Source organism: Mya arenaria, chromosome 15, assembly GCF_026914265.1.
Source record: "Mya arenaria isolate MELC-2E11 chromosome 15, ASM2691426v1".
NCBI classification, from domain to species: Eukaryota; Metazoa; Mollusca; class Bivalvia; order Myida; family Myidae; genus Mya; species Mya arenaria.
In genome coordinates, this window is record NC_069136.1 from 44,599,957 (window position 1) to 44,611,853 (window position 11,897).

An 11,897-nucleotide genomic window follows, 5' to 3' on the forward strand; every position below is an offset into this window, starting at 1 on the left:
TTAACAAATCTTAAAAAGTCTTCATCCAAAGTTGGCATTCGGAAAATGCGAAAGAATAACAAAGACAACGTATTTACCACACAAAGAGCAACATATGATTGGTCAAACAGAAGGCAGTTAGACTTGTTTATGGATTCACATTAAAAATATATTTAAATTAAAACTCACAAAGAGCAACATATGATTGGTCAAACAGAAGGCAGTTAGACTTGTTTGTGGATTCACAATAAGAATATATTTGAATTAAAACTTCTTAGCCAGAATTCGCGTGTCATATTTATTGTGTAAGGAAAAATAAAAAAGAGGTTTTGTGAATACATCCAGTAGTTAATTGACTGTTCGCATTGGTGTTGATAGATATTTTTAAGACTTCGAATATGTATTTTTACATCGCAGTCATGAAATTTGATTATTTTTCATTGACCTTTAAGTGTGACACTTCACACATTAACAACATCCACCTTGAAGTCCCTGAATTTACTAAATAGTATTCAATCCATTTAAAACTAATTTCAATCAAGATTGTGTAAATATTTTGAATAAATCGCTTAAGATTTGTTTGGCTTCTATATCTCTTGAAAACAATGTATACATAGTTTTCATTGATATTGCGATATTCTCTTTGCAAGTCCATTGCAGAACTGAGGATATATAAAAAGCTGTCTCGTTTAATATGTCATCAAATTCTAAAACAACAAGCCCTGTTACTGAATTTTTTTGCGTGATAAATGCTAAATTTATTAAGGAACACTCTTGTATCTTAATGCCGTGGAGCAAAAGGGATATTAGATTTAAGCCTGTATTTACAGATAGAGCTCGCCTATCAGCCTGAAAAAAACAACAACCTTAATTGAAGAATTGCATTTTACAATGTAACAGACAAGTCGTCGAAGTTTGTATTCCTGCCTGCTAAAACAGGTTTTTTTTCTAAACATTTAAACATAAACTGCGTGATCAATGATAAGACATCTTAGTGGTGTAGGGAAACTTGCTAGAAAACTAGGCTAGTCAGTGCCGGGAGTTTCATGTCGTCCTACCTTTTTAGTCATTTATTTAGTCGGAACATCATATATTATATAAATGCGATGGAACTGTATCCTGCACTTGTAACTTCCGGCCGAAAAAATAATACCACAGAAAATACAAACCATACTCTCAAAGTCACACCAAATGCCAACAATGTCCGATTTTACGAATGAAAATCTTTAAGAAATCATAATTTAGTTGTTTGCAAGTCAAAAAATCTAGATAATTGAACTTCTTCTTGATTATGATATATTTCCATGACTGAGATAATGTATTTAGCACTAGGATGTACCATATTATGTGCTATTTTGATATTGCTTAATGTTGATTTCTATTATGATGACGTTAAACACCGAATCAATTTGCTCGATCTTATACAATTACATAACACTTTTATGGCCATATCCTGATACTCCATGTTAGATGTAATTACCAAACTCTTAAATCACAATCATCGAAATTGTCTCAATGTTGTTGTTTATCTTCTGGGGAACAGACGAAGAAGGTGCATATTAGACTGAAACGTCTACGAAAAATATAAACAACCCACTTCATCATCAGTAAACGTTTTGGGTATTAAGTACTCCATGTGTTGTAACACAGCGAATGTTCCCCTCGGGGCATGTGTATCAACCCATTATTAGGAATGCAATTAATAGTAACCCTTGGACACAATTGTTTTGTCCTCGTTTTGGTCATAATCGGTAACTATGTACATATACTGATTTCTATGGCGAACATCGCAAGTTCCAAAATAGCATGTTGTTTCACTACATAATATGTCTTCAACACAAGAAGCAGTCAATTTGCAGACATGCGGATGTTCCTTGACGCATTGTCTTCTTAAGTTAATAACAGCTCTCAAATGTTTTCCAAACTTAATGGTCTTACGGAAAGTGAATCCTAACGGAATAAAGTAATCATCAAGTTATAAAAGTGTTTTTTCTTGCGTAATTATCATGAGCGTTTAAAAATCAAGATGAAATTTAATATGGAAACGCAGCGTCTTTGAAATCAACACAGACAATAGATAAGAACATTTGAAATAATCTAATATAATGACGTCTTCATATTATCTTGTAACCAAAGAAAGTTATTGCAAGAACAAATGCTGTAGTTAACAGTGTTAAAAGGCATGTGGTAGCATTATTCCTTTAGTTAAAACATACTTGATTATATTTGTTCTTCGTTCGCAGACGAATTCGACTTACTAGGTATGCTGAATGTGTTGCATCTACCATTCCTGAAGTGTTTGTGCTTATGACTATAAACAAGGAATGTTACTTCATCTTTCATATCCCGCGCAACAAAATATTGTCAACACAAATAAGATCTAGGACCTTAATGAAAAGTTGTTCATATGTCTAGTTTGTTTAAAACCGATAATGATCAGTTTCGTTTTTACCAATAATGTGCATAGTTTCGTCAATAAGTATCGACATATCCAAAAACTTAAATAACGCAGATAAATAATTATTACATACTATATATGTGCACTGAAAAACACGTAACTAGCACTGAATCTGGTTTACATTGTGATGAAGAGTGTCGTTTGTAACTTACCTACGTTCATCAGGACACTTGTTAGTTCGTGTTTCGGGCTTGATTTGCAATTATATGTGTGGCTGAGTTTTTGACCAAGATGCAAAATTGATTTCGATAGCTTATGATGACATGTATTTTGTCCTTGTTTGCCTTCTGTGTTGTGTTTTTATAACTACTTTATTTTCAAGTTATTGTTGATTGTCAAATTTTGTTGCAGGTGTGACATTTATAGAATCAATGTTATCGTTTTAGCAAATTTCCAAACAGTTCTCCACTAATATTATATTTCATAACATGTCCGACTTCAAATAACGTACTTAAACATAGATACTTGAAGTTATTTTGTTCGAAAATAAGTTGACAATTTCGGTTGTTCTCCTTAATTTGTTCATAGATTTCACCGCCGATATGGATTATATTGATGTGAAGCACTGAATCTATTATAACCCAAAATAATCCTGCCAGTGCAGTGCCATAAATATAAGCGTACTACAGCAATATACACTAAACAAAAATTTTAACCGGCCACTTAGTAAAGTAACCTTCTTGAAATATGCATTAAGTATAATCAATATACAGTTCAGTATTCGATATCCGCCATCTCGTGGCAATATTCTTTGAAAAATTCAGCTCAATCGAAGCATAAACGGCAGGGAAAACACAGTTCATATGCGGTTACTCCTAAATCCAAAAGTCACAAGGAAAAGAAATAACTATGCAAATTTCATAGCGAATCAAACTTTTCATTGTTTTTGTATTTTAAGTAATCTTTTGACTCAGGCTTTTTTTCACATAGATGGTTATGTTGAACATTCATTTGAACTAATTAAGACGTTGATGACTGTGTTTCAGTCTCACATATGATGTGATACCATTTTAAAGTGACTAAGGATGGTATTTTTTATTTTTCTTCCTTTACACGCTATGTTACATTTTGTCACTTTTATGATTGAGGGTGTTGTCATTTGAGACACTGTATCTTTTTGACAACGCGAAATATGTGAACAAAGTTTTTACAGCATGTGAACGATGTAATGGTCTTTTCGTGAAACTAATTTGTAATTAGGCGTATTTCACAGGGAAAGAAATATTAGAAGATTACTTAGATGGACGGTTAGGTATTTTGTTTATTGTAGGGACAAGCCAAGTTATATTGTTTAAAGTTTAAACATTGATTACTGGCAGTAAGGCTAATTAAGCTGATATAAATAGTTTTATTGATCGCATAAACATAAATATCCTTCGGCGTGAGTGTTATATCAAATAAAAAATTGAGTCTATATTCCGAATACGGAATAAGCGACGTTTAGTGACTGCGTCCTACTTGTCAGTTTATCACACGGTATGACTTTAACATAAACAGTTAAATCGATAGGCAAAAGGTCGGGAAGGTAAAAGGAGGATGGGGCATTTCCTGCCTGTCGAACATTGTCTCATTTAAACGAAATTCAGTGTAAATGATAACGTGTAATGTGTAAAAACAATGTGAGTTAGAGATAACAAAAACATTATACTCAGCTTTATACAGCGTTTCCAAACTGCGTCGTAACACTCCATGGGACTAAATACCTTCGTACAACTTTAAATATGTCAATAGCATCGTCATTGGCATTATTATAGTCGTCATACTCGTCCCAATTATCATAATGTTCTAAGTGATTCAGGATCGAAGAAATTCCCAGGAAAATAATTTCATTCGTTATATTTATAAACATATATTGTGAATTCGTAATAAATAAAGTAAATCTATAGATTATCTGTGTTCATTTAATAGACTGCTTACGAAGCAGGTGTCAATGCGCTTTGTGAATTTGGTTTTTGTATCTCTGCATATGAAATAGGTATACTGCGTTATACCATCACATGTAGCAAAAGTTATCCCATCTGTTCAACCCTTATTAACGGAAGGTTTTGACAATAGTCGCTGACTTACAATTGAATTATTTAAAGCTGCATTTCTGATTGCAAAAATACACACAAAAACGGATTGAACCCACATGTTTATAGTTTAATCGTATTGACAATAAACACGACATTAATGGAAGCGGAGATGTTTTCGATAATTTTCGAAATCTCCAGTCTGATGTCAATCTACAACGAGCATTCATGTCTCGATCTGTTTACTGGACCTAACAAACAAATTATGAGTATTGCAAATGATTGTTTTCGTGCTAACCTCATTTAAGATTTAGATTATTCAACATTTGAAAAGCATTGGATACGCAGCAATCTTTGAACAAGCGACATTTTGTGTAAAATGAACGACACGGACATGTTAGTATTTGAGCTCATACATATAATAGCAAGTTTATTGCAAAACGCTCTATTTTGATTGCAATTATTTTTAGTTAGAAAGGTAGATCTTCTCAATTGTATATATTTCTATGTCAATGATTCGGTGTTCAAGAAGAGTGATAAACGAAAAAAGATAAGTATGCATAGAAAGGTACCGGTAGATGTAAATTATATAAAATATGAGATTAGCCGCCAGAAATATTTGACATATTTACTGGATAAATTATTATTAATGTTGCATATAGTCAGCAATACATGATCTTGTGAAGATATTAAAAAAGACATAACTAAAGGGGAAGAATCACGACGAATCAAATCGTGTCAGTGAGTTAAACAGACACTATTTGGCATGTGTTAATACGGGCTTGAAGACAAACGAGAAGCGTTTGTCTGTACAAGCCCCCTTACGGTTTGTACGTGTATGCAAGGGACTACTTCTTTTTTGCCGAAGTGATAGGCATTAAACAATTTGGGCACCACTGAACCGTGAAAATGAGAACCAGAAAAGCTCGTCATACATTGTTCATAAAATGCGCGTGCATGCCGGCAAGCAAATTGTACATGTTTAGGGCGGGGTTTGACCTCCGTTAACCAATGAAAATCAATACGTAAATACCCGAGGTACATGTACAATCCACCTTCGGCACTTCCATTAAAGGAGTGGAGAACACATATAATGAATACACGTTTAAAGAGTACTTCTTTTGACCGGAAATAATATTTCAAAACTCTGCAATAATAATACAAAACGAACAGGGTTTGTCATAACAATTGTGTTTTTACCCCACATCTTAAAAAAATACCGTCTTAACCGGATATCTAAATAATTTAGATAAATGGATTTATGCGCATTTTACGACAGTTGATGTAAACAATGATTTGCATATATCAATATCATGATGCAATAACACGGATTTAACGTTGTTTTCACGATGAGTTGAACTAAGAATTATACGTGTTATTGTAAATCTAATCGTTCATACGTTGCTGTTTGGACACCATAATGACATAACGTTGGTTTTTACGTAATGAACAAGCTAAAGTGATGCATACGGTATCCACATCAATTCCAAAGTTGGTGGGGAAGGTCAAAAACTAAACCGTTGAAAATGCTTGTTTTATTTAGATTTGAGAAACGATCATTTTGGGGGTTGAAACATTTATTCTTGGCGACATGTTTGGGGTTATTTAGGAGTTGGACAAATTTTACAAAAAAAAGATTTTAACAGATTATGGATCAAAAAGCATTCACATTATTATGAAAAAGTCTGTCGACATAAGACAAGTACTTCGCCATTATGTCAAAATGCCACAGAATACTTATCCATCAATGTCTTGAGAGATCCTGATACTATTTTGTCAAATAAGAATGTTATTCTGAAAAATAATGAATTTTCGCAATTGAAGTTCATTTCCGGGTTACAAAAATGCATAAATCTTTTTAAAAATAGCTGCAATCACAAATCCACAAGACATTGTTGATTGGGAAGTCCCGATAAATTTGACTCTCAAACATATTATTTTTGCTTTACGACATTTCCGGGAAAGTGTAAATTTATGCATTTTGAATAGAAATCTAATAAAATATTCTTTTTCATCGCTAAGTAGTGAAAACTAAATCTAAAAAAAAACATTTGTTTTTCATTAAAAATCGTTGTGCATGATTATGGTAAACCTGAGAAGAAAAGTGTGCCTGGTGTGGGGCTTAGACTCACGGCCGCAGGAACACTAGCACGGCACTCTTGCCAACTGAGTTAAACGGGCAGCTGGTCACTCAGGCTAGACTCGGTCGCCCATTGAAGGGGCTGTCTCACAGATGTTAAAATAAAAATTAATATTTTTGTCATGGCAGAGTGGGGCAGATGACTCGCGAATACTTTAAGCGATAAAGATGTATGAATGAAATTACAGAAAACCACTTCAGCACAAATAATGAAATCAAATGTTTAGTAATTCATAATTTGTTTTTCAGGGGAGGGTTCGGTAGGGGTTTCCCCTCCCGACAACCATCAAATTTGGCATGTTTGACCTGGTTTCAACAAGCATAATAATGTAAGTATTATAGATTATGAACCGGGGGAGATTTCAGCATAAAAGGCAGCGTTTCTTTTTGGCAGAATTACATGATGACACTATATATATATATATATATAGCTACAGCGTCTTACTGGTGATTTTTTTACCAAGGTTTTCAGAAGGATACCTTTAGGCGAGATGAAATGTATTGACATGTCTCGCTTGACTGGCACATATTTCCGCACTTAATTTCTTTAAGTTAACCTCTTTTCAAAATTATTCAGCTGAAAGCATGTATAAGCATGCAAGACAGTTTTAGACAAACTCTTTCCTACAAAGTAAAAAATGACATTTAAGTAATTAATTATTTAAATGGGGTGGGTTTGGGAGGGGTTTCCCCTCACGACAAGCAATGTTTATAATACCTTTTTTCTTCTGCATATAATCAGAAAATGCGGGGTCATCAGTTCAGCACAAAAACAGTGGCGGTTTTCGCAATATTTTTCAGAAGTTTTTAACATGCTTGTAGATAAGTGATTTTTCTCCGTGCAGTGTGCAATTTACTCTTCCTAACTGCTGTTTCGACTTGAGATAGAATATGGTCGAGAAATATTTTCTTCCCAATTTTTTTCTTCAAACACAATCTATATGAATTACTTAAAAAGCGATATTGTTCATGTAAAATTAACAAGACATTTACAATACCAGCTCTAATATAGTAAAGCATAGGCATAGCAAAATTCAAAACGTTTTTATTAAATATGCTTTGTGGTGATTTATAGACATTTATAAACAATAGATAAACAATCTTTCAGTGTTTCAAATATATTAATATTTTTTTAATGTTTGAAATTTCAGCCAGCTCTCAAATAAATATTGAATGCCAGTGCTAAGAGGGCTGGGACACAATTTGAAAAACTTCATTACCAAAATAATGTAACCTTTGTATACAAATTATAATTTGTTGCCCTACTACAATAATTATAATTGACTGCCATTTAATACACTTTTAGGGTCTAAAATTAAATTGTTATGTTTGTGATAGATCGCGATATATTTCAGTTTGTTACTCTTAAAATATAGCTTTTGATTCTCACTCAGTGAAATTCATGTACATCAGGATTTTACACTAGTACAAAACAAATTCACTATTTATTCTTTTTTTAAGTTATCGCACATAGGTTATGGCATAGTACCATCCTCTTTATTTAGATTGTCAGAAAATGTGAATGCATCTCAGTAGCTCAGTTGGTGAAGAACTCGCCCTGTTAGCAAAGGGGTCCCGGGTTCCAGCCCTGCAATTGTCATACATTTTTCTGTCCCAATTGTACTTCAATGGATAAATTCAAATTCTGACAATAAATAATGACAATTTAGCAGGTGGAGCTATGATCCTATTCATGTCATGTATTTTCATTTCTCAGTGATTGAATTTAAAGCTGCACTCTCACAGATTTACCGTTTTTACATTTTATCTTTTTTGCCTTGGAAAGAGCAAATATTTGCGTAAATATCTGCAAACCAATGATAAAAGATTGCTGATAAAAGATCTGATTGCAGATTTTTATATTTCCTTTAAATTATGCACCAGTCAATTGTAACCACGCCCTTTCATAAACTATCTAGCTGCGGAATGTGAGTTTTAGAAACATATTGGACAGTTTCATTGGAATTTATTTAGTATAAAAAATATGTTTCATGGCTAAAAGCGTAGTACTGACTCAGGGCTTTTTCTATAGTACCCACGGGTTCGACTTTCGAACCCATCCCCAAAGCAAAATATAAGATGTTTTTCCAAATCATCAGAATATTTTTTTTAGAAAGTCTTAAAATGTACTGGTTCATTTTCAATATCCTAATAAATTACGTGATGTAAAGTTTTTTTGATAATTGTACTCGGAAATCATTGATTTTCATCACATTCAGATATATCTGTATGAAATATTATCTATCTTGATTGATTAATTGCAATAGATATTTACACCCAAGGATTGATATTTCAGCCATTTTGGTTCTATTTAAGGGAATTAAACTAATATAAAATCATTTCCTAATTCCCAGGAGACTAGACAGCTTTTTCTTTTAACAGTTAATTTTCCCAATTTCAGCATTTTCTCGACGCAAAATTATCCAAAATGTCTAGGGTCTTTTTCCCAAATTGGGCAGAAAAAGCCCTGTTACTTAATAATGTTTGAGGAAAAATGTAATTCAAGGAACATTTTCATACACTTGAGATCTGTTTTTGTAATGATACAAAAATAAGCTGATTCTTTCATCTAATACAAAAACTAAATAATGTCTAAACTGTCAAATGTGAGGTTGCATCTGTAAACTTCATCTTTGTTTAGGAAATCTGTTAATATAACTTTCACCACCCAGGACAATAAGTATCAATTATAAGAAGTAAAAAATATTCTAGTTACTATTTCCTCATGTCAGGGACAATTAATTAAAAAATCAATGGAAAAAACTGTTAAATACTATCATGATGTTGTTTTTTCTAACTTTAAATAATATTTATTCCCTGTGGTCGGTCGGGTTGTTAGTCCAATGAAACTTTGTCCGGAGCAAAACTTAAAAACTACTGGATGGAATTGGATTAAACTTCAAACAATGGTAGAGCATAATGAGAGGAAGTGCCGTGTACAATAACCATAACTCTATTCTTGCTTAATACTGAGTTATTGCCCTTTGTTACGTTTTTGGTCTGGAGTATAACTTGAAAAGTACTGGATGGAATTCATTGGAACTTCATACAATGGTAAAGCACAATGAGGGGAAGTGCAGTGTTCAAGAACCATAATTCTGCCTTAGCTAATTACTGAGTTATTGCCCATTATTTGTTTTTTTTTGCTGTCAATTTTTTTCCAGACAGTGACTTGCAAACTACTATATGGAATTTATTGAAACTTCATACAATGGTAAAGCACAATGAGAGGAAGTGCAGTGCACAAGAATCATAACTCTATTTTGGCTAATTACAAAGTTATGGCCTTTAATTCTTTTTTATTGTCCCTAGCATAACTTGAAAACTATTGAATGGAATTCAATAAAGCTTCATACAGTGATAGATCATGATGAGGGGAAGTGCAGTGTATAGGAACCTCAATTTTATTTCAGCTAATTACAGAGTTACTGCCCTTTGTTAATTGTTTTTGTCCGGAGCATAACTTGAAAACTATTGAATGGAATTTAATAAAGCTTCATACAGTGATAGATCATGATGAGGGGAAGTGCAGTGTATAGGAACCTCAATTTTATTTCAGCTAATTACAGAGTTACTGCCCTTTGTTAATTGTTTTTGTCCGGAGCATTACTTGAAAACTATTGAATGGAATTTAATAAAACTTCATACAGTGATAGATCATAATGAGAGGAAGTGCAGTGTATAGGAATCGCAATTTTATTTGAGCCAATTACAGAGTTATTGCCCTTTGTTACTTTTTTCTTGTCCGGAGCATAACTTGAAATCTACCGGATGAAATGTAATAAAACTTTATACAATGATACATTACAATGAGAAGGAGTTCAGTGTACATGAATCATTACACTATTTTAGCAAATTACAATGACAATTGTTCATAAAATAAAGTTGTCATATATAGGTTGGCTTTCTAAATAGTTGATTGCAATTTCATATCAGGGCGGCGTTTGGGGGTATTAATCACCTTCAGTGATAGCTCTAGTTACCTTTCAGGTGGCCCCGCAGTGCCGGATGAATGCGGTGGTTTTGTCTTTGCGCAAAATATAGCGGGGAATGGGCCTACCAAGAGTCCCTATGGTGCGGGGGCATTTGGCAGGGATTTTACCACTTGTTCGTCCCCACAGGGTGGAGATTTTAGCCGGGGTTGGCTTGACCAGAAATCAAAGTCCCTGCTATTCCCCAGACCTGGTGGGGATGGTTACAATTGACTCGTGCATAAATGCAAGCTTCACCAACCCAACTCAAAGCCTTAAGTGAATGTCCTTATTACATCTACCAGGTATAGTGGACATTTTTTAGTAATCCAATTCCTTAATAACTTGCTGGGTAATATTAATTTGTAATTGTTTGCAACAGGTTGGAGATGGGGATGATGACAGACCAGCCAGCCGAACTCAAATTGGATTAGACATCATGCGGTAAATTGTTAGTATTTCACAATCATTTTATGAAAATGTATCCAAACAGTAGCGGGTTTGAATCTTTTAAGTTTATCTTTTCTGTTCGTTTCATTCCTAAATAACATTGTTTCATGCTGGTTGTAAATTATTTCCGGTCACGGCCATGAGATTATATCATTTTCTAATGAACTATTTTGTTTGCTTTTTTTATAAATTTCAGGTTTTTGACTTATCCCTCAATACTTCTTAATACATTTCGACATTCTGTAAAAGCACAAATGTATTGGTTCTTTTTTTATAGCCACCTGGTTGCTGAAGCTCGAGAGGACCTATATGGACAAAAAATCCTGTTCAAGATAGTTCTGTCTGGAATTCCATACCACCTCCAGAGAATGGAAAATGTCTTCAAGTAAGAAGAGATTTTAAGCAAGTGCATTTCTGACTCCTCCAAAATGCTTCTTTGTAGTCAATTACCTTGGAGTTGTTTAATACTCATTGCAAAATTTTCAAACATAATATATTTCATCTGTTTTGTCTTGATCTTTGAATCCGTCAAATTACACTATGACTATCATTTTGTGACTATATCAACGTAATCAACGTTGACAGAATTATGCCCCTTTATTTACTTAGAATTAACATTTTGCAACTTTTTTGGCGGGGGTGTGGTGTATGTTTTTGTAACAAACAAATAAGAATATATTCTGTATTTTCATTGCGATATTTTGCAGACAATTTTCCAGAGCTGCTTGGCTACATATTGTTCATATACAATCACAATTATAAGTAATTGATTAAATGTTTTGCCATGTTTTACCATCATATATATCATGCTCCCAACCTGTACGCAGGAGGAGGTCACTGTATCGAGTATTTTGACAGAATTATGCCCCTTTATTTACTTAGAATTT

General features: G+C 33.4%; 1 long non-coding RNA gene across 1 annotated transcript; it reads left to right on the forward strand.

Moving 5' to 3' along the window:
- The first annotated feature begins 6,825 nt into the window (after nucleotides 1–6,825).
- Nucleotides 6,826–11,363, forward strand: LOC128218975 (uncharacterized). Its single transcript, XR_008258526.1, has 3 exons — nucleotides 6,826–6,918; nucleotides 10,943–11,004; nucleotides 11,288–11,363. It is a non-coding gene; the product is annotated as an uncharacterized LOC128218975 (long non-coding RNA).
- The last annotated feature ends 534 nt before the right edge of the window (nucleotides 11,364–11,897 follow it).